This window comes from Eulemur rufifrons, chromosome 7, assembly GCF_041146395.1.
Source record: "Eulemur rufifrons isolate Redbay chromosome 7, OSU_ERuf_1, whole genome shotgun sequence".
In the NCBI taxonomy this organism is placed as follows: domain Eukaryota; kingdom Metazoa; phylum Chordata; class Mammalia; order Primates; family Lemuridae; genus Eulemur; species Eulemur rufifrons.
In genome coordinates, this window is record NC_090989.1 from 22700321 (window position 1) to 22726119 (window position 25799).

Here is a 25799-nt window from a genome sequence, read left to right on the forward strand (position 1 = left end):
TGCGTGAGCATTCCAGTTACTCTGAATCCTTGTCATCACTTGATATTGTCTGTTTTTCTAATCAATTTTAATAATCATGTAGTGGTATCCTATCTTGACTTTAATTTATATCTAGTAATTACATTGTGCATTTTATTATGTCCTTACTTACCATTAGGATATTTTCTTTACTGAAATGTTTATTCAAAACCTTTCTCCATTTTTAAAAATTGGATTTTTTTTCTTATTGTTGAATTTTGAAAATTCATTACATATTCTGGATAGCAAGTCTGTAGTTTATATTTTTTTCCACTTGTGTATTTTCAAGAGCAAAAAATTTTAGTTTTGATCAAGTCAAATTAATCACATTTTTTTCTGATTCATGAATTTGTGCTAAAACTAAGAAATAATTGCCTAAAACAAAATCACAAGTTTTGTTGGTATTTTGAATTTTTATAAGGTACAAAATATGGTTTGAGGCATTTTGATTTTAGGTTTTTTTTTTTTAATTTGTTTATTTTGCATATACATGTATATTGATCCACCAATAATACTATTACTTTCACATTGAATGGTCTTGGAACTTTTGTTAAAAATCAATTCACCATAGATACTTGGATTTACTTTTGGACTCTCAGTTCTATCCATTGATCTGTATGTCTGTTTTTATGCCAGTATTACACTGTTTTGACTGTTGTAGCTTTATAGTAAGTTTTAAAACTGAAAAGTGAAACTCCTCCAACTTTGTTCTTCTTTTCCAATTTTTTTTGGGCTATTTAGGGTAAATTGGATTTCTGCATGAATTTTAGGATTAGCTTGTCCATATTTGCAAAAGCAAACAATAAAGAAAGCATTTGAAAATTTGATAGGGATTGTATTGAATCTGTAGATCAATTTGGGGAATATAGTGGCTTTAAGAATATTAAAGTATGGAGAGTCATCATAGAAATCAAAGCAGACCTACCATTTGATCCAGCAATCTCACTAATGGGTATCCATCCAAAGGAAGAAAAGTCATTTTATTAAAAAGACACCTGTACTTGAATGTTTATTGCAAAATAATTCACAATTACAAAGATGTGGAATCAACCTAAGTGCCCATCAATTCATGAGCAGATTAATAAAATGTGGTATGTATATACCATGCGGTACTATTCAGCCATAAAAATAAATGAATTAATGTCTTTTGCAGCAATTTAGATGGAACTGGAGACCGTTATCCCTAAGTGAGGTATCTCAAGAATGGAGAAACAAACACCACATGTACTCTCTAATAACTTAGAACTAACCGATGGGCACACAGAGGGAAGTAAAAGTCCCTGGAAATCAAGAAGGAGGGAGGAGGCAAGGGGGGAGGGACAATACCTACCACTTGCCCTAGATCCATTCAAAACGTTCAGGTTCAGTTGGTTTCAGATGAAGTCCAGAAATTTATTTTTTAAAAACTCTTCATTGATTGTTAGGCATACTAAAATTTGGGAAATCTATAGAAGGGAGATAATACTAGAATATTTCTTGTTAATTTTCAGTCAAACAGAAGTAGGAGAATGAAGCACATTCTACATTAATTAAGAGAAAGCACAGACAAGTTATTATATTAATCTCTTTATAAGCTTAACAACAGCATGAGTAGCAAGTCATGAGTCATGTAATGATTGAATCCGGAAAAATACTACATGTACCTAATGACACAATGATAATTAAAATACGTGCTTAACATTTTTCAGTTAAAGATGTAATAACCTCAAATTTACTCATGAGGAAGTCTAAACAGAATGATCTGTCAAGATTCGGGAAATCACACATAATCTGTGTCTGAAAAGAAGTTAAGAAATAATGCTAAACAATCACTGGAATGCACAAAACTCAGAGACATACTTTGCCTGTAATGTGCATAATACCTGTTGAACTTGATGTAAACTGTAAACATGTGTCTCTCTCATAATTATCACTATTATATCTTTTCATCTTAAATATCAAATATTATTTTTATGACAAACAAATGGTTTTAAAAGAAAATAAGTCTATTTAATTTAAAGGAAAATGTAAGAAGAAACATGACTGTTCACATTACCAAAATAATTTCCTAGTATCAGACAATATACTTTTCTCTTATAGTAATGCGGTTTTAATAACTCACACAAACTCACATTAAAATTCATAAAACCATAAATGTAAGCACATTTTAAAATTTTTCAAAATCTCATATTATTAAATTATCAAATTAAAATTATCAAGACCTCATATTATTAAAATTACTAATTTTCATTCACTATGAAAAATTGAAAATTCTCTGTCTCTCTCTTTCTTTCGCTCTCACATATACACACATACACACATACATAGGCATAAACTCCAAAACAACCAACCACAGTAACAAAAGCATTGCTTTTGCATTACTTTGAAAAGATTAATTTACTATTTATATTTCAGTAAACTGACCTTGTGGCTCCTAAACTAAACATATTTCCTTAAACAAATAAAAATTCAAGAAGTAAAAATACAGTTAGATCAAGAAACAGGATAAGCAATTGTTTAAATAAATTTATCAAATCTTAACTTATAATTTTAAAAATTGAAAGCTGACGCACTTTTGAGGAATATCCTTAAGTCACAGTCACCTAATTGGTAGAAGAAAGGCTAAAATCCATGGCTCCTTCTTAGTTCATTGTTGGTTTTGTAGGAATCTTCTGCCTCTATCAAAAAATTTAGAAGCTAAAGAAGTGATTAATGGGGGCATGGAAACATATTTGTGTTTCTGATTTTTTATTATTTTGTTTCTTTTTAATTTTAGAATATTAAGGGGGTACAAATGTTTTTGGTTATATTGATCACTTCTGTAATGCTTGAATCAGGGCTGTAAATGTGCCCATCACCCAAATAGTGTTCATTGTAACTGTTAGGTAGGTTTTTGTTCCTCCCCTGCTCCCCTCAGCTTGATTTTCACTGAATTTTACTTCCCTCTGTGCACATGTGTGCTCATCAGTTTCAATTTAATATCAAGTATATGTGGTGTTTTTCATTCTTTAGATACTTCACTTAGAGTAATGATCTCCAATTCCATCCAAATAGTTGCAAAACACATTTACTCATTTTTTTTTTTTAATGACTGAAGAGTACTCCATGGTATATGTATACCACATTTTATTAATCCACTCATGAAGCATTGGGCACTTGGTTTGATAGCATATCTTTGCAATTGTGGATTTTACTGCAATAAACATTTGAGTGCAGGAGTCTTTTTGATAAAATGACTTCTTTTCCTTTGTGTAGATACCAGTAGTGGGATTGCTGGATCAAATGGTAGGTCTACTTTTAATTCTTTGAGGACTCTCCATAGTGTTTTCCTTGGAGGTTGTACTGATTTGCAGTCCCATCAATAGTGTATAAGCATTCCTTTCTCTCTAAATCCACACCAGCATTTATTGTTTATGGACTTTTTAATAAAAGTCATTACAACTGGGGTAAGATGATGCCTCATTATGGTTTTAATTTGCATTTCCCTGATGATTAGTGACATTGAGCATTTTTTTCATATGTTTATTGGCCATTTATCTATCTTCTATTAAAAAACTTCTGTTCATGTATTTTGCCCATTTTAATGAGGCTGTTTTTTTTTTTTTTTTTTTTTTTCCTTTCTGGTTTGCTTGAGTTCTTTGTAGATTCTGGATGTTAACCCTTTATCAGATGTATGGTTTGTGAATATTTTATCCTATTCTGTAAGTTGTCTTTTTACTTTGTTGATTATTTCCTTAGCTGTGCAGAAGATTTTAGTTATTGTTTGTCATTTTAGTGAATGGGATTTATTTCTTAGAGTAGTTTTAAGTTTACTAAAAAATTGAACAGAGAGCACAGAGAGCTCCTTTCTCTCCAGGCCCATATTTTCCCTTATTAGTATCTTTCAATGGTGAGGTACATTTGTTACAACTGGTGAACCAGTATTGATACATATCTTAGCACAGGCTGCCATAGATTGGGTTGCCTAAACAATAGAAATTTATTTTCTCGCAGTTTTGGAGGCTGGATGCCTGAGATCAGGGTGATGGCATGATTGGGTTCTAATGGAGGCCCTCTTCCTGGCTTGAAGATAGTTGCCTTCTCTCTGTGTTCTTAGGTTGCTTGGTGTATGCCTGGGAGGTGGAAAGAGAGAGATCCCTACTCTTATAATCTCATTGAACCTTAATTACCTATCTCCAATATATCCACATTGGGAGTTAGGGCTTCAACATATGAGTTGGGGGGAGGGATACAATTCAATCCATAGCATTAACTTATTGTTAACTAATGTCTATAACTTACATCAGGGTTCACTGTGCTGTACAATTATATGGATGTTGCCACATGTATAATGTCAGGTTTCCACCATAATAGTATCATACTCTACCTATTCATCCTTTTTCTCCTCCAACCCCCTAGTAACCATTGATTGTTTTACTGCCTCTATAGTTTTGCTTTTTAAAGAATGTCATATAATTGGAATCATACAGTGTATAAACTTTTCAAACTGGCTTCGTTCACATAGCAATATGAATTTAAATGTTCTTCATGTATTTCCGTGGCTTAATAGATCATTTCTTTTTATTACTGAACAATATCCCAGTGTATAGATGTATAACAGTTTCTTTATTCATTCAGCTATTGAAGAACATCTTTGTTGCTTCCATTTTTGGCAATTAATAATAAAGCTGTTATATTCATTTATATGCAGGTTTTTGTGTGGACATAAGTATTCAACTCATTTGGGTAAATGTGTAGGAGTATGATTCCTGGATGTTATTCATCAAGAAGACTATGTTTGGCTTTCTAAGAAATTGTCAAATTGTCCTCCAAAGTGGTTGTACCATTTTTTATTCTGATCAATAATGAATGAGAGTTCCAGTTACTCCCTATCATTACCAGCATTTGGTGATGTCAGTGTTTGGATTTTAGACATTCTAATGGATGTATCATATTATCACATAATTGTTTTACTTCACAATTCCCAATGACATATGATGTTCATCATGTCTTCATATGCTTATTTGCCATCTGGATATCTTCTCTGCTGAGATATCTGTTCAGATCTTTTTTTTCACTGTGCTCTAGTTTTGCAAAATTAAATTTCAGAAAAACAGACATGAAAGCAGATTTACCAAAGAAAGATCATCCTTGTTATAAAAGAGTTTTTGCTTTACAAAAAAATTCACCACAGTTATGCTTTAGCAAAGTGTTTTAGAAGATTCTTAATGCTGTCTGATTTACACATTTAAAATATATATATCAGTAGCCAAAAAATAAAACTATATTATAAATTAAGATGGAATGATCAGAAAATGCATCATTTCTTGATACAATTTTTAGGAAAACATGATTATTGATTTTATATTTGTTACTTCATATTATAATTTTGTATCTCATAAGAAAACCACTTTGTCCATCTTTGGACCGGGTGTATTACTTTGAGAAAACATGGGAAAAAGATGTTGGTCTTACATTAAATATTACCCTCAGTAACAAAGAGCATTTTTTCTGAAAATTTATGATCAGTGAAGATTACCTTTCAAGCTACTACAAGCAGCAAGCCTAGGAATGGGAGACTGAAGAAATACATTCCAAGAGAATTTCTAGGAAATATATAAAAGTATCAAAAAATAGAATATTGAACTTATAATCAAAAAATTAAATTCAGGTTTTGCCATGTATTACTTATGTAACTATGTTCAACTCATTTTGATGCTTTGGCCTCCATTCCCTTATCAGTTAAATAAGTAGGTATGTTCAATGCTTTTTAAGCCTGTACTACTTGATAGACTTAATTTTAAATTCTTGGAAAGATGCCAATATACAAGCTAAGCCTTTTATTCATGCATTTGAAAATTAAAATATATGAACATATATAAAATTTCTGTCTCTTAACATATGGTATTATTGATATTATAATAAAAATATATTCAAATTTAATCAAAATTCTGATATCACTTTTTCTGAGAAAAAATTATAACATCAAGGGAAATGAAATTATAAAGTACAGAATTATCATGGAATTATTAACAATGTAATCAGTAAATTGAGAGATACTTTGAATATTGAAAAAATTATTTTTCAAATACATACATAAAAGTAATTACATATGTCAAAATTAACCAGCCTAATAAATTGCATAAAAAATGAACATGTCAATTAAACCACCATCTAGATCAAAAAAAACAGAATGCAATTAGTTAAGTTTATGATTGTAGATTAGTTTGGACGTTTTTGAACTTTATATAAATAGGATCTATATTAAGGTTTTGGGTTTTTGGGTGTTTTTTTTTTGCCTTTTTTATCCATTGCATTTGGTTAGTCTGTTAGTGTTGCTTTAACAAAATACCCAAGACTGAATAATTTATAAAGAACAGAAATTTTTCTCACAATGTTGGAGGTCTGAATTCCATGATTAAGTCACTGACTGGTGAGGGCCCAGTCTCTCTGCGTCCAGGATGGCACTTAGTTGCTGTCTCCTCCTGGGAGAGGAACTCTGTGTTCTCATATAGTGGAAGGGACAGAAGCAGAAAAAAGGCATGAATTCTCTCCTTCAAGTCCTTTTATAATACACCTAATCCAATTCATGAAGGAAGAGCTCTTTTTTTAAATTTCAGGATATTATGGGGGTACAAACATTTTGGTTAGGAAGAGCTCTTTTGACCCAGTCTCTTCCTAAAATCCATATATCTTTATACTGTGCCTTGGAGATTAAGTTTCAGCATGAATTTTAATGGGGACAAAAGCATTCAAACCATAGCAATGTTTGTGAGATGCATGTATGCCATTGTGTGTGCCTACAGTCTACTCATTTTCATTGCTCTGAAGTAATCCACTGTATGATACTACATTACCATTGCCTATATGTTTTGCTATTGATGGAAATTAACTTACACTATTTGGCTATTCTGATTAATGCTGCTGCTAGTGTTGAAGTCCACCATTCTGTGAACATTTATGTTGGGCATACTCCTAGGAATGAAAGTACTGGATCATATGATGTGCCTATGTTCAGGTTTTATAGTTAACACCAGTATAGTTACCAAAGTGGTTGTACCAATTTATGCTCTCACTGGGCAGGTGTGAATTCAGTTGCTGCACACTCTCCACAGCACTCAGTATTATTGGATTTTTACATTTTCAGTTATTCTGATAGGTGAATAATGCTATCTCATTTTGGTTTTAATTTGATTTCTCTGAAAACTAATTAGATTTTGAACTTGTTTATATATTTATGGAATATGTAGACATCTTCTTTGTTGAAATATTTATTTAATATTAAGTTTGATTTATTGTCTTTTCCTTACTACTTAGAGAATGGTACCTGGAACTACATATTTGATAATTAAATAGGTGGGAAATGTATTCTACCTCTCTACATTCTACATTTCACATGTTAATAATAGCTACGAGAGAATACAGTTTCCTAACTTACATTGTACATGTTGTTCATATTTGGCACTTTTTGTCCTATTCAAGAAATGTCATTCCATTCCAAGTTCATGCTATTTTTTTCCTACGTTATCCACTGGAAGCTTTATGGTTTTATCTTGTAGACTGATATCCTCTATCTTCACCCTCTATTTGGAATGTGGTTTAAGGTATGATGTGAGACTGGGTTAAGATTCATAATTATTGACTGTTCTGAGTCCTGTCCTTGTCATAATTAAAGGGTCTATAGAAGTGAAGTTCTGTTTCTGGACTATTCTAGTCCATCAAATTATTTTTAATATTTGTGCCCAAATGACAACTAATCATGCTACTTTAATTAATATAAATTTGTATTAAATCATGTCATCTTACAATGTGAGTCCTTCAACTTTGGCTGTTCTTTGTGTGTGCAATCAATTTTAGAATAAATTGTACACATGGACAATCTTATAATTTTTTCTGGAATTATATTGAATTCATATATAATATACACGAATAAGTATTTCATACATATCCATATTCATATATTTGCATATATGGAATTATATTAAATTTATGTACAGTATACAGGAATATTTAGTATACTATTTCTTGAATGAAATACATATCAAATTATTTGTGATATTTATTACCTCAATTTTAAAAAAAAATTTCTGTGGAGAATTTTTGCATATCATTTACAATTATTTCCATCCTTTAGATGATTGTTGATGTTATTGGAAACAGTATTTTATTTCATTTTTAGATTTTTTTGTTGTTGGTAACATGGAAACTACATTAATACTTACAAATCATCATAAATCCAAAGATTTTGTTAAGTTATTTTATCAATTCCAATTGTCTATATATAGATTATTTAGTAATTTCTATGCCATTTTGCCACCTGGGAAAACAATACATTTTATTTCTTGAATTCAATCCTTGCATGGTTATTTATTTGTTCTGATTCCACTGACAAGGACATTTAGTACAATGTTGACTTGAAGTGATTATAGCAAGTGTACATTTCTTTTTATCAATCTCAGGAAGAATGCCTCTAATATTTCACCATCATATAATGTTTGTTGTATGATTTTTGTAGATATCCTTTTTCAAACACACAAAAATCACTGCTTCTAATCCTATTTTTCTAAGATTTTTTTTCCTCAGGGATGGGAATTGAATTTTATCAAAAGCTTTTTCTACATCTTTTAAAGATATCAATAATAAAATAAATAAAATTATTGATAAATGAAAAATATAGAAAAATTTCACAAAATGTTATAAATTCAGTGTATACATCCTAAAATAGTTATAAATAATGTATGCCGTCTGAAATTTACTGTGAAATTCTTGAAAAAATGACTCAAATTAATGAATGAGTAGTAGGATGGATAAAGAGATACGTGATAAGCAAGTATAATAAAATGTATGCATTTTTTTTCCAAGACAGTTTTAAAAACTATTATCACCTTCCTAATGTATACTATCAATATAACTTTCATTGTGTATAAATAACTTAATTTCTACTAATATAGTAATTGGAAAATAGAAAATCAACAGATTCTTCCCCCTTTAAATCAAATTTTACCACTAAGACCTGCTTTTTCTTGTTTATTTGTTTATTCTTTTGGCTTAACTTTTTAACTTTTCCTGTTGATATCATGAACAAATTCTCTTCTCTCACCTTCAGGGAGACATTATTCCATCTTTACTATCTTTATTTTTTGAACCTTTTTTTCTTTTCTTCACTACCAAACTTTAGCCAAGAGCATTCTAAACTCTATTACTCCTCTTCTTTCTAATTCCAGAAACCAGTGGCTTATTTCTAGTCCTTATTCCATCTAACCTTTGGATGAACATGGTTTCCTTGAAGAAAAATTTCTTCGTAAGTTTCACATTCTTTGAAGTTTTTGCCTGATACACCTGTATGAATAACCAAAAGTCACACTAAACTGATAAAATCCCAAACTGAATCTACTTTCTCTCATTGCAAAGTTATTCATCATTTAATATCCCTATTTTTCCAAGTGGAGGTAACAGTCACTCAAATATCTAAACTAAACAGCTTAAAGCTGACACTGCTAACACCCCCATCTGTCATTCTCTGTAATGAGTTCTGTGTTTCTGCACCGGAACTGTTTCTAAAAGCAGTTTTTAGAATAATCTTTTCTTTATTCACAAAGAAACAAACCACTTCAGATTAGCAGTCTCTCTCAGTTGTTGAAGTAATTATTTATATTAAATAACTATTGTGGAAAGCAATATGGAGATACCTTAAACAGATTCAAGTAGACCTACCATTCGATTCAGCAATCCCATTATTGGGCATCTACTCAAAAGAACAAAAGACATTCTATAACAAAGACATCTGCACCAGAATGTTTATAGCAGCACAATTCACAATTGCAAAGATGTGGAAACAACCCAAATGCCCATCAATACATGAGTGGATTAGTAAAATGTGGTATATGTATACCATGGAGTATTACTCAGCTATAAGAAATAATGGTGATATAGAATCTCTTTTGTTCTCCTGGAGAGAGTTGGAACCTATTCTATTAGGTGAAGTATCCCAAGAATGGAAAAATAAGCACCACATGTATTCACCAGCAAATTGGTTTCCCTGATCATCACCTAAGTGCACATTTGGGAATAACACCAACTGGGTTTTGGACTGAGGTGGGGGGTGGGGGGAAGGGATGGGTGTATACCTACATGATGAGTGCAATGCGCACTGTCTGGGGAATGGACACGCTTGAAGCTCTGACTCAGGGGGATGGGGGGGGCATGGGCAATATATATAAACCTGAACTTTTGTACCCCCATAATAAATTGAAATAAAATAAAAAAATATTTTCATATACTTCAAAGTATAAATCTATAGCATACTTGATTTCAATTATTTGGCCATAAAACAACTGATGACTAATATATTATTTTACTAGCAGACACCAAACATACTCTTCTTCCTTTCCATACTTACTTCCTTTCCTCTAGGAAAACCAGGAAAAATGTCACAATAATGTCTGTGTGAAATTGTTTGAAAAAAATAATTCTCCTTCAATCATATTTCTTTTTGTAGTTACAGTGTCTAATATAACACAGAAATGAGCCACAAAAATGAAATATTCCTAGAAAGGTAGTTTTTAACCATAAGAGTGATGATAAATGAAATGTAAATTAAGCTCTGCATGTGATTATAGGTGCTGCATGTTTACTCTTTTCTAAAAGCAATGGATAAAACGAAAAGCTCATAGGAATATAAAAATTCCCTTTCATTTGGAGATACTATTAGAACATATTAGAATACCAAAAAGTTGAGTGGCATATGTAGATCCACATTTCTTGTAGAAAAGCAAAACCTGATACGAAGTATTTCTTCATTGCTTCTAAGCACACTGTTAACTTCCAAAGTTTATTTTATATAGCCAAACAGTCTATAACCCATGGTATCTTCTACACATAGAGTAGATCAAATATGTAAAATTCTTCATATAAAATATAAACAATGTTCAACCAGAGAACATAAGGGGAAAAAAAACTTCTTGTTTGGTTATTTTGTATTATATAGTAACATTGCACCTGTGTTAATTGTCATAGAATTATCACATTGCTTTTTTGTTATTAAGGATTAGAAATTTTTGTTCAAAAACTCTACAGTCGGCCGGGCGCGGTGGCTCACGCCTGTAATCCTAGCACTCTGGGAGGCCGAGGCGGGTGGATTGCTCAAGGTCAGGAGTTCGAGACCAGCCTGAGCGAGACCCCGTCTCTACTAAAAATAGAAAGACATTATATGGACAACTAAAAATCTATATAGAAAAAATTAGCCGGGCATAGTGGCGCATGCCTGTAGTCCCAGCTACTCGGGAGGCTGAGGCAGTAGGATTGCTTAAGTCAAGGAGTCTGAGGTTGCTGTGAGCTAAGCTGACGCCACGGCACTCACTCTAGCCTGGGCAACAAAGTGAGACTCTGTCTCAACAAAAAAAAAAAAAAAAAAAAAAACTCTACAGTCATGTTATCCCATCTATTGCAATTGTAAGCAGATAGAGTTTATTAAGACAAGCAAGATATGTAAACCTTTGGAATAATATTGTTTTTTTTTTATAACACCTGCCATTACTAGTAACTTGTTTTAGTGAAGTCACAGGAGTTTTGTTGCTTAAAGAATAATATTGCCTTTTGATATGTAGTTCATCATTAATCTGACAAAAATACTTGAGAAAATTTCAACATAAGAAAAAATAGAAAAGAAGTAATGAGTGTAAAAGCTGAAGTATTTTAGGCAGGAGGATTTCTTGTTTATTCTCTTTGAATTCCATTATTTATAACATAATTTAGGTAGTGATTATGTGAAGAAAAACTGGAATCCGGTATCATTTGCTTACCCACTTATTCATTGAAAGATTAATCTGTAAAAACAAATAATATACAGAGAAAAATGAAGTTGTTAGAAAAGATGGGCATTAATATGAATAAAATAGGGACAATTATAATTAAATTAATTAAATTATAATTAATTGTATGACTCTCTGGAGTTAAATAATAACTTACCTATACAGAAAAAAATATCAGAAAGGGAAAATTCAAAAGCATCAGACAATGAACAGAATTCACATTTACTTCATTGGAATCTGGACACAATAGGAATAGCTTCTGAAGAGTGCTGAGAAAAGGACTATAATCCAAGATATGTATGGCTTTCAAACTATCAGTTACCTATTAGAGCTAACTTATGAGTGAAGTCATGGTATTTGATGATAAACGTGGATTCAGGCAGCATAGCATTCATAATCTATGTGGAAAAACAGGTGAGACATTATTACACTAAACCAAAAATGAGCAAGAATACAGACTTAAAATAAGGAAAAATAAAGAAGAGGAAACAATAAGACATACATTAAGTAAATGTAAATATAAGTGTTAAATACAGAGAGCCTTGAAACTAAAAGGAAATGTATAAGAGTCATCATAACAATAAATACAAGTAAAAGCATTAAATAATTTCAACGAAACCCGAAAGATAGAGCTTGGGTTGGAGAGAGAAAGTAAAGCTTTTGCTGATTCCCATATTGGCATGAGGGAAGTGAAATGGGATGAAAAAATGTGTTTTAATTTTGGGTTGAAGTTTATGTAAGAAGAATTAGGGGAATTAGGCTGGAAAATATATTTTGGGGTAATCCTGTTTTCTTAATTTATTTTTATCTTCTCACATAAAAAATTTCAATTGGATGAAGAGAGCAGGTAAGGAAAAATAATGACCATTAATAAAATTTAAAAAAAAGTATCCCTGTAATATGCTGAAATAAAAAAAAATAAAAAATGTTTCTTGATCAAAAGGAAAAAACAAATAAAATGTGTTTTTTAGCAAACTAGAATAAACATAAGCTAGAGGTAAAATGCAAAGAGAAGCAATGTGAAATAACTTCAGCACAAAGAGAAAGAGATAATAATCATGTCTAACAATTAATATAATAATTGAATATGTAATAAGACAGAAATGGAAAAAATGAGTTTGAAAATAAATAAAAAAATGCTGTTTTTTCAATGAATACATTTTAAAATGATAAAGAAATGATGCAGATGGGAAAAGAGATATTAGATAAATGCAAATAAAAAGGACAATGACAGTATTAACTCAAAGTGGAATTCAAGTTGAAATCTACTAATCAAAATAAAATGGGACATTAAATATGATAAAAGCTACACTTAATGGAAAATACATAACAATCAAAAGTATGTAAAATAAGAAATCAGCTACTCACTGTAATCATTAAAAATCCAAGAACTTAATTTGAATTCATTTTGATTGTGAGATTTTAATAAACCACTCTCAGAATTGGCTAAGTATTTTTAATAAAGCCATTATTAAGAAAAAATTAATAATCTTGATTTAATATCTATAAAAAGTACATCTCAAAAATCTTTCATATGTTCATGAAACTTTTGTAGCAATTTACTTTAAAGAAGTGCTTTATGAATTCAAAAGGTAAAAGTTTTATAAGTAATGATCTTTGAATACAATCCAATAAAGTCAAAAATAAATTTTAAAGGGTCATGAAGCCATCGTAACCACTGGGAAATTAAGATTCATATTCTAGCTTTGGTCAAAAAGGGACATAACATTGTCTAGAAAGCAATGAAAATAGAGCTTTGCACAATAAAACCTTAAGGTAAATAGTTAAAGCTGTACTTAGAAATGTATGACTTTAAAAGCCATTATTAATAAAGAAAAAATAATTGAAATGAAGGACTTATTCATTTCAATATTGCTGTAAATATAAATTAAGGAAGAATGAATTAAAAATAAAAGCTGAAACTAATGGAAAAATCATAGAATGATATAAAAGGTTAATTATGGAAAAAAGTAAATTAAGAAAAATTCTATCATTTCTATCATAAACTTAAGGAAACACATGTGTTTGTGTGTGTGTGTGTGTGCACGTGTGTGTGTGTTTGGATGGGGGTAGCAAAATATGCAAGCTTATGAAGGAGAAAGGAGTTATAACCATAAATAGAAGAAAAATTGACAGAAAAATATAAGAAAAAACACTTATGACTCTACTGCTTTAAATTTGAAAAACAGTAGAAAATGGAAAGTTTTCTAACAAAATATAAGTTTTACATCTTGACATGAGAGGAACAATTGAAAATAGGAGAAGTTTAAGAGGTGATTATACTTCCTCAACTGGTAAAAAAATAAAACAAGACACCAGAACAAGATGGAGCAAGAGATCTTTTTTCTAGTTGTCAAATAACCTATTATTTAAAGTTCATTTATAGCATTTTATGCCATAGAATAAAACAGCAAGTGTTCTCATTTATTTTGGAAAACCTCCGAGACTTTAAAACCAAAGTCTGAAAAAAACTCAGTTTAAAACTATAACTTCAAGCCAATATGATGTGTAAATATAGTTGTAAATATTTTAAATACAGTCATGTTTAGAAAATAGCAATGTATCAGAATAATGATGTACTATACCAAGAAGGTTTTGTTCTTGAAAGGCAATGATATTTTATCATTAGCAAATCTATCAACAGAATTCATTTTATCTAAATTTTAAAGGAAATAAGAAGATATGATTCTAGTCATAATTGCTATAAAAATGGTAAACTATAGCAAACATTCTTATTAAAAGCTAAGCAAAATAGAATTTTTAAGAAGAAAACTAATATAACAAAATGGAATCACAAATAACATCCTAAATATTGAAATTATATAATCATTTTCTTGAAATTGATAGCTAAACTTACTTTGGCAATAAGCACTTAAAATGAATGTGGAAATAAACAGTTGTTTTACAATAGTGACAAAACTGTAAAGTAATTAGCACTAAAAATACCTCTCAGCTCCTATTTAAATAAATCTATAAAATGTTATGGAAATATATAAAATAAGACATGAACAAATACAAAGGCATGATATGTTTCTGGTGGGAAAGAAACAGTATAATAATATTAATTCTTCAAAATTAATAGAGAATGTAATGATATTTCAATTAGAATTGTAGCTGTATTTTCTTTGGAATATCACTTGCAAATGTCGTCTATGGAGTCAAACTGCCTGAGTCCAATTACCATCTTCTGCAAATATGTGACTTGTGGCAATTTTCTTAATATTTCTATTTCTTATTTTCTTTATATATGTAAAATTGGAATAATAATAGTACTTATGCAATCAAATAGTTGTGAGGATTAAATGAGATAATAAATTCAAGGTTAATTCCAGCTTCAGACACAGTGCACAATGAATGTTGTATGTTTTAATAAGCCACACATGCAAGTCTTCTGCATCAAAGTTTTCACACATGCCTCATTTGCTCTTCGCTCAGCTTGAAATCAGATAACTACTGCCCTTGGGCCAAATCCAGCCTGATACCTGTTTTACTGGAAAAAGGTCATGATCATTTGTTTATTGTGCATTATCTGTGGCTGCATTTCTTCTGCAATGGGGGACTTGAGTGGTTGCAACAGAGATCATATGACCCGAAGAGTTGAAAACATTTACCCTGTAGCACTTTACAGAAAAGTGTACCTGCCCCTGACCTAGACTGGTCTACCTCAAATTTTCTTAGCAAACCATTTTGTTCTTCAGGTCTAATATTTTATGTCACTTCTCAGTTGGACCTTATATCACAGACTAAATTACACTCTCCTTCCATATCAAAATTTTTAGTTGTTTTTGAGTTTGTGTAGTGTGTTCTCTCCTAATTGACTATATATTTCATAAAGGTAAGGAACCAGTCTTTTTGTTCACTGCAGTACACAAACCAGTTTCTGACAACTTTTAAAATATACTATTCAATAAACATTTATTGAATAAATCAATGTATAAAAGAATGAATGAATGAATAATCTAAAGCAATAAATTATGTCTTTTATAGTTTAATGCAATTATTTATTTTTATTTGAATATAAAAATACAAACTGAAAACAAATAAACAAGTAAATAAACTTACAGTCTCATAATTTGAACTAATAATAGTTGTGATTTTAGTTTATATTTTAATATATAAACATATTTATAAATATGTATATATAAACATATATTTATAAATAATGATGGTATAATATTCTTCAATATTGTAGTGAATTTTGCTATTATTTAAACTGCCATGAAACCAATTTTCTACTTTAGCAGGATTTCTATTGTGTAAGTCTTCCTGAGAGCATGAGTCCCAATAGTCTACTCTAAAATTCTAAGGGGCCAGATAATCCCTCTTGGGCATCTGATAAAGTCTCAGTAAATTGGGTGTTCACATCAGAGATGGTGGCACTATGAGGTCAGTAGTGATGATACCAGGTGTTCTACAGCAATGTCACCAATATGACTTTCCAACCAATTGTTTCTGTGGAGTGTTCTTGGATTTGCTTATTACTGCAGAGCTGTCCTGTTTAGCTATTATCTCTGATGTCCATCCATTCTGTGATCTTTCTGTAACTGTTCCAATGATTTTATTTTCTACCTGAGTTAGCTTGAGTCCATTTAATCTAATTTGTAGTAGGATATTTTGACTGATAGTATTATAGTATTTATTTATTAATGTATTCCTCTGTCCATTCATTTTGAAGCGCTTTGGCCCTGTGCTCAGCTCTGTACTAGGTACTTGAGATGTATTCAGTGTAATTATATATAACACTAATTTATTTGATTTTGCCCCTTTTTCTTGGGCAGGATCTCAGTTTGTGAATATGTTTCTACTAGTCCTGAGACCAGTAGTAAATTAGTCCTGAGAACTATTTCTGATAGTGACACAAGAAAATTTGTTATATTTTCTGGACGGTTGACATTCATGTGGCATTACATAATTCCATTGCTAATTTTACAATAATAACAATTTTTAAGCCAACTTTTCATTCATAATCTGAGCTTCTGACTTTCATCTTTTACATAGTTAATGAAAGAGAGCATAATGTGTTTTTATGAAGGAGGTTTGCTCCTGTCATGGTTGACGTTTGTGAGGAAAAATGTGTTTGGATTGAAATCTAATGATTACTAAAAGTAAATTAGAGGGCAGAGTTTACAATCAAGTTTTCTTGACAACAGCAAAAAACACCAAATGGCTTCATTGCGACATGCCTCCTACTTTATGATTCCCTACAAACATACTGTCAGCTATTGACATCCACTTCATTTAGAAGGTTTTAGCCACACAGATTGTAACAAAAAGGGCTCCAATATCGGGAGCTAAAAAAATCATCTTCTAAAGTCATAAAATATTATTTTAAAACAAAGTATTTTTTGGTTTGCTAATTGTGCTCAGCTGTCTATTATTGGTATACTTTTTAAGAATTGAGCTAAATAGTTAAATATATAGCCCAAATTGATCTAATTAAAAGGACAGCTTCAAAATGCATACTTTTTAGCATTCCCAATGGTAACCTTACATGTTACCTTACTGTAACATTCAGTTTGACCTTAACGAAAGGCACTACTCTAGCACCAATTTCATTAGGAATCTTTCTTCTCTTATTGGACATCTTCTATGGGCAACAGGTCAAGTATGTGTCTAACCTATATTTGGTATTATCCACTAAACAATATGGTCTCCATGGCGGCTCTGACTGCTGCCCACCTGAGGATCACTCATGAGGCTGAGAAATTCCAAAGGGTATTATTTTTATTGAAACAAGGTACATTATTAGGTCCTGAAAATCTGGGTCTTGGCAACTTCTGCTGAAACTAATATCTCCACAGGATTTACCACCAATACTTTGGGCTTCGTGCCAGATGGACATCATCAAATCTTTCTCATTTCTGTCTCTGTACTGCCATTTTACCTACCAAACGATAAAATAATATAATTCAGTGTAGATATAAAGAAGAGCGATTTTGATCTGGTTGTGCCAAGAGGAAAATATATTTCATTTCTTGCATTCCAAGATATGTGTTCTGGCAAACTAAAAATGCAAACAGTATGTGACTATGGGTATATTCCCACTATCTTAGTCTCCCTACTGGAACCAGAGTCTCATAAAGAAAGGAAATTAGGAAGTAACAGGAAATTGTGTTTGTACAGAAAGCCCATTTGCTTTGTGCTTTTGTGAGATTTGTATATTTTTTTGCTCAGTTGCACAAAAATGAATTAATCATAACACATTCTCAATCTCTGGTCTATGTTGTATGTACTTTTAAATGAAATTGTTGGTTTTTAAAAACAAATTAATCATTAAAAAAAGCAATGTAATAATTACATCTAAATCAACCACCTCAACAAAATTGTCATCCTAAACATAAGTCTCACTGCCTTCCTTCACCAGCTCTTTCCTCTAAGTACAAGAAAACTATTTTTCACTTACATTGAATGTAGCCGTAGAAATGGCAATTTCCCAATATGTCCCACTTATATCTAGATATTAATTTCTAATATCTTATATATTTTTTTTAAATTTAGTCTCTACAATGTAGTACCTTTCAAAATGGTCCTATCCTAAAATTGTATGCATGTGTATTTTAAAATCTGGAGTGGTTTTATCGGCAGAGATAAAGACTGTGGAGACTGAAGTCCACCACACGCCCACCTAAGCCAGCCTTAGTACATAGCAGCACTGTCGTCACAGTGCTAAACTAGCATTAACATAGTCCCACCATTAACTCCCGTGAAGCCACAGAATTTGCCATTAAAACTCTTGATTTTCACTTAAAAAGTAGACTCCTAATCCCATTCCCTCCTTCACCAAATGGACAATAAAGATGACTGAAAAACTCTTTTCTTCCTGTGAATTTAACTGCTCACACTAAACTGACATCATGATTTAAATTTCTTGGTACTCTTCCTGTGGAACAAGACAACAAGCCGGAGTTAAACTTTCTGATCTTCTTCTTTGTTGAGATAATTCTTATTTTCTTTTGGGCTGAGAACTAAGACTGCTTTCTGATTTAATGGTGCCCACTTATTAGGGCAAAGGGTTTGGGTACAGCTGAAATCCACCTGTGGATTTTTGTGTTTTTAAGTAGTGTTTTCACAATAATGGAATAGGTTGCCTATATTTATAATGTTGAGAATTCATATTAAAATTGGAACTTCCAGCTTCTCTTGAAAAAATATCAAAAGTATTAGAAATGCTAGGTTGATTACCTCATGGACAATTGGCTTGAGCTAAGTAGCAGTTGGCCCCTTTCGAAAGGGAAGTACCCTTTAACTCACCTTCCTCATCTCAGCACAACCCTCTATTTGTGTTACTTGTTTAGCTCCTGTTGAATTTGGCATTTCATTCCCTGAAGCACAGAATATTAATGAAATGCCCACCAGACTGCCTGGATTATAGACCCGAGACTTTTGTAGTCTCTCTTTGTTGCCTGGGCTAGAGTGCTGTGGCGTCAGCCTAGCTCACAGCAACCTCAAACTCCTAGGCTCAAGGGATCCTCCTGCCTCAGCCTTTCAAGTAGCTGGGACTGATTTTTCCATTTTTTAGTTGCCAAGCTAATTTCTTTCTATTTTTAGTAGAGACGGGGGTCTTGCTCTTGCTAAAGCTGGTTTTGAACTCCTGACCTCAAGTAATTGTCCTGCTTCAGCCTCCCAGAGTGCTAGGATTACAGGTGTGAGCCACTGCACCTGCCCAACATACTTAGGATTAACATGTAAGGGTTTGGCTTCTGTTCTTTCATTGTTCCTATCTACAAAGTTTGTCACAAACAAACCTCCAATATATATGTGTTTAGATTATAACTGACAGGTAGGCATCTGTTGCCTATATCGGCAAACAGAATAGAGAAAATGACTTTGGAGAAACTAATTCTAGTACATTTTCTTTTACTTTTTTTTGTTTTTGTTTTTCATGTTCTCACATTCTAACTTTGGTACTCCAGTTAGAGAAAAAAAAGCAGACTAGCTAAAACAACCAATATGAAGAGCTCTAGATCATACATTTATTACTTTGCCTTATACATTTTTAACAGAGATTGTGGTCTTTTGTTCTCCATGGCTTTTGCCCAGTTTAAATGTGAGGGGAGCTGATGTTACAAAATGAATGTTATATTAAAATGTTTGCAAGGCCGGGCGTGGTGGCTCACGCCTGTAATCCTAGCACTCTGGGAGGCCGAGGCGGGTGGATCGCTCAAGGTCAGGAGTTCGAGACCAGCCTGAGCAAGAGCGAGACCCCGTCTCTACTAAAAATAGAAAGAAATTATATGGACAACTAAAATATATATATACAAAAAAAAATTAGCCGGGCATGGTGGCGCATGCCTGTAGTCTCAGCTACTCGGAAGGCTGAGGCAGTAGGATCACTTAAGCCCAGGAGTTTGAGGTTGCTGTGAGCTAGGCTGACGCCACGGCACTCACTCTAGCCCAGGCAACAGAGTAAGACTCTGTCTCAAAAAAAAAAAAAAAAAGTTTGCACATGATATTTGGTTGATTTTTCACTGCGTGTAGGTAGGCATCAACTGCTGATTCTTCCCTTAGTAGCAAATGCTTCACTTTGTTCTCCTTAGGGCCCTCAGATAATTGCACATAGCTTTTGAATAGTCCCATTTTCTCTGTGTGTTATGGCCTAATTTACTTTTTAACAGACTCATATCATTGGTGCCAAAAAGATGTGCTATGGTGTAGTAATGAAATCTCTCTGACAAAAACAGACATAAAAGGAACAAGTAAGCCACAAAAATTTTCTTGTTAATTGCTATTAAATGATTATAGGTTCACCCCACTGCTTTCTGACACTCTTATTAAACGGTGTAATATGATTATCAAGGATGCTCATAAAGATTAAAAATTACTCAGTATTGAATCATAATGCCTCCTTATGCAATTAAAAATCTCAAAGATTCCTCTAGATTTTTTCTTGCAGGCTGAGTTATGGAAATTCCACCATTCTCTAGAGATAATGCTACAGAATGGAATTATGTACAGTACACATAAAGATATATTAAAATTACATGGCAGAACAAAAGGTGAACTTGGTAAGTAAATGTGACATTTAAAAGTCCTTGTTATTATGGCTTTTAAAAACTCAATTATTTATGAATGTTCATTTTCAGTTCTCAGTGGAATAATGACCCAGTTATTATTATGCTAGTTGAGGAAACTCTAGGGGTGCAACATGAAAATGATTTGCTTTTGAAATTGCATCTGTCATATCTTTTATTGCTGGTGGAAAACATTTCATAAAGTTTGAAAAATATGAGCATGGAATGTTTTGGATTTTGTTCTACACAAAAGTCATCAAAAGTAAGAATGTTTTATATTGTATGTGGTCAGACCAGGGAGAAAGTTCACTAAGTAAATTGATTCAGAATTGTAGCACTTTTGCTAGATAAACTCAGTCAGTTCTTGTGCTTAGATGTCGTGTATTGACTATCCATTTTATTAGAATACATTCATAAGGAAATTTATCAAATCACAGTGTTTTTGTCCTCCTTATGTTTTGCTGTTTTGTTTACTGGTACTTTAATTCTCATGCAGTAAATAGACTTTACATATTTATATTCACTTAAAGTTTTTTTTTTAATCGCCACATAATAATTGTGTACATTTATGAGGTATGCTGCTATCCCCAACCTTTTGGACACCAGGGGCTGGTTTCATGGAAGCCAGTTTTTCCACAGACTGGTGTTTGGAGGGAGATGGCAAGTGATGGGAAGCAGCTGTAAATACAGATGAAGCTTCACTTGTTTGCCTGCTGCTGACCTCCTGCTACACCGCCCAGCTCCTAACTGGCCACAGACTGGTACCAGCCCGCAGCCCGGGGGTTGGGGAACACAGATATGGTTTTGACATATATGTACAATGTATAATAATAAAATTAGTGTAATTAGTATGTTCATCACCTCAAACATTTTCATTTCTTTGTAGTGAGAACATTCAAAATCTTCTCTTCTAGCGATTTTGAAATGTGTAATATATTATTAACTATAGTAACTTTACTGTGCAAAGGAACACTACAACTTACTCCTCCTATCTAACTGTAACTTTATGCCTGTTGATCAACCTCTTCTCATCCTCCTTGCCCTCCTACCCTTCCTACCCCCTGGTAACCACTATTCTACTCCCTACTTATTTAAGATCAGCTTTTTTAGATTCCATACATGATTGAGATCATGCAGGATTTGCCTTTCTCCGCCTGACTTATTTTACTTACCAAATGTCCTCCAGTCTCATGCATGTTGTTGAAAATGACAGGATTTCATTCTTTTTTTATGGCTAAATAGAATTCAATGTGTAAATATTCACATTTTCTTTATATCCATAGATGCACACTTAAGTTGATTCTATATCTTGATGATTGTGAATAGTGCTTCAATAAATACAGGAGTACAGATATCTCTTTGACCTACTGATTTCCCATCCCAGTAGTGGAATTGCTGGATCATATGATATTTCTATTTTAATTTTTTCAGGAACCTTCATACTGTTTTTCATACTGATTATACTAATTCACTTTGGGAAGTATGGACATTTCAATAGTATTACTTCTTCCAGTCCATGAACATGAGATGCCTTTCCATTTTTTTGTGTCCTCTTTAATTTTTATCATTAATATTGTATAATTTTTCTTGTGTAAATATTTTACCTTCTTCATTAAATTTATCCCTAAGCATTTTATATTTTTCAAAGGTATTGTGAATAGAATTGATTTCTTTTTCAGATACTTTGTTATTGATGTATAAAAACACTATTGATATTTGTATGTTGATTTTGTATCCTGCAACTTTACTGAATTTACTAGTTTTAACATTTTTTTGGTGGAGTCCTTAGTGTTTTACTACACATAAGATTATGTCATCTTCAAATAGGGACAATTTGACTTCCTCCTTTCCAATTTGGATGCTCTTTATTTCTTTTTCTTGCCTAATTGCTCTAGCTAGGACTTCCAATACTGTACTGAATAGGAGTGATGAAAACTGGCATCCTTATCTTGTTCCAGAGTTTAGAAGGAAAGCTTTCAATTTATAGCCATTCAGTGTCATGTTTGCTGCAGGTTTGTCATATATGGCCTTACTGTGTTGAGGTACATTCCTTCTATACCTAATTTGTTGAGAGTGTTTATCATGAAGTGATGTTGAATTTTATCCAAGCTTTGTTCAGCAGTAGATCTGAAAAAGGCCCAGTTCCAGCTCTGGCCCACTAATTCTCACTTAATTTAGTAAGCATTGATGTCATGAATTTATAGATATAGAAAATATAGCACAGAGAAATTAATAACTTACTAAAGTGGCAAAAATAATGTAATAAACTTCAGAATCAGCATTGGAAGTCAGGCTTCCCCAAAATCTGTAGAGTATTACTCTAGAATTTTGTTATACAATAGTTATAGTTTATATTCTATAATTGTTTTGAGTTGTATTCTATCCATAACATTGGGATAGTTATACAGTCATTTTCTATATGTTGAGTAAGAAAAGAGAAGCCTAGGTCACTTATTCTAGTTATTCCTAATTCAAAATAAAATACAAATATTCCATTCTGTGTTGACAAAACTCATGTGTTGTACATAAAAACATTAATAATTTTAGAGATAGAAGTCTTACGGTTTTAATAGTGTCTAAATACTATTATAACAGAAAACATTCCTTTTTTAATGCACGCATCTACCACTTAGGAGAAACAATGAATGCAACAGCCAGATTCCAACTCTGCTCAAATCTTTCTTCATTCAAGGAAGAGCCCCTAAATGTTTCATTTTTAACCTCACTGATGACTATAGAGTAATTTAATAGATATTTTGCCTGGAAATTTCAAGACACATTTTTTGGTATCTCTAGTGCCTATTTACAATGTTCCTAATGGCAATGTTGAATTTTACCTGAATTCTGTGACCCAGGTAAATGCCAAATGTTAAGAAACCGCCCCCCCCTTCTGTTTTCTGTTCTCTGAAAAGACCTGCTGCCTTGAACTACCGTTTTCAAATGATTTATATAACACTCATATATGTTCCGCTTCTTTACCTATGGCAAAACTATAGAAAGTCTCCAAATTCCCATTCTTTGCTTCATAAATGATTAGTTGAACTGTGTGGCCCCACTGATCTATGAACATAAAACGTGGGTTAAAACAAAACACCACCACCAACAACAAACTTTAGTTATGTTTCTCTCCTTTCCCAGGTCTTAGACTTTGTTCAGCACTCAACTCCTCCTTAACAGCCCTTCCTGAGAATAGGCTTGCCTCAGTAAAAATTCTATGATCTCCTATTTGATCACACCTGGTTCTTTTGTAGCCTTGTTCATGCCCTCTGTAAAAGAAAAAAAAAAAAAAAAAAAGATACTTGCCTATACTTGAGATGCTTGCAGATCTGATGACCAGAATGTTCTCCCCATTGGAATACTGCTCCTCTCTCATTGCAATAGCCCTTCCCTCTCTTGCAATAATCCTTCCAAATAAAGACTCTCCTTTTTTAGTCCAGATTTGATTTTTTTAAACAATGTTGAAAAAAATAGAAACATAGCACCTTCATTACCATTACTATGTAACCTCTATGATAAAGTTTATGAAGACATGTTAATATTAGTGCTGAAAAATGCAATGAATAAAAACAGCAGATGTCATTTAAGCCTGGCTGTAATGGAGGGAACCAGAACAAGGTAGGATGCTTTTTTTTCCTCTATGAATATAGTTAACAGTCTTTATGAACCTAAAGAGAGAATGAAGCTGGTAATAAAAGGTCACTTTAGTAATATATTTTAGCTGCTCAAAGATAAAATTGTGGTTCCTGGTCCACAATAGCATTATAACTACCTTGTGTCTTTGTGAAGAGCAGTTGACAGGTAGTACTTATTTTTCTGAATAACCACTTTGAGGAAACATGAATACCTTTCTTAATAAAATGAATACATTTTGATAGCATATTTTTCAAGGAATTTTACATCCAGATGTAGAAATAAAAGGTATGTAACAATATACTTTGTGGTAATAGAGAACATGGATTTTGGTAGGAAAATGTTATTAATATTATCCAAAATAGTCACCAAATGACTCATAAAATAGTCAATGTATAAAATTTTTAACTTTTCTGGAGGGAGGAGGGAACTAAAAAGACTAAATGCTCTGATCTTCAGATCTGCAGGCATCTCAAGGATTAGGAAAAGGTCAGGAGAGGGTTGTTGCTAGAAGCTAGAAAGGCAGACAGATTTAGGTTCAGTCAAAAAAAGCTAAGAAATTTTGGAGGCAAGTGACATGCCATCAGTCTACTTTGTGCTAGTCATAGCAAAGAGAATTCTAGGCAATGGAAAAAGTCATAGATGCCAGACATGGACTTTTCCATCCTAAGAATTTCTGATCACTCAGAAGCTCTCATCAACAGCTTCCTAGTATTCATGATCTCAAGGAAATGTTTACCAAGAAAAAGACCTTCTTCTCAAGGGTGGACCATCCCTGACCCAAGTTACTACACATTGCAATAAGTAAGAAGCACTTTCTAGGACTATCAAATAGTATGATTTCAGGAGTTCTTTTGTAGCTCAAATATTTTTCTGCTTTTCTCAGTAATAGGCCATTGTTTCATGAAGCATAATTTTTTTTTTCATTCTATATTAAAGTCAAAATTCTTGATTAGGACACAAATGCATGATTAACTCTGTCTTTAGACATGCTCAGATGAAATTGATTTGTATAACATTGACTCTTCAATTTTCTCTGTGTTTCTTTTTCTGGCACTCCTGAAATTTAGATATTGGATTGCATGATTTCCCCAAGTCTCTTATCTCTTCTTTCATACCTCCCAATTCTCTTTCCTTTGAGAATAATCCTCAATTAAAAATGCTTGCTGATTAGTTTAATTTTCAACAGTATCCATTTTGCTATTTAGTGTAAGTATTGAGGGGTTTCTTTATTTTATTTTTAAAAAGCCCTATTTTATGGTGTTACTGTATTTGTATGTGTATGTATGTTTAAAGCCATACTTATTTTAAAATCCGATTTTATAACTTTGTTTCTTTGTGTTTAATTGCTTCCCTTCGCTGAACCTGCTGT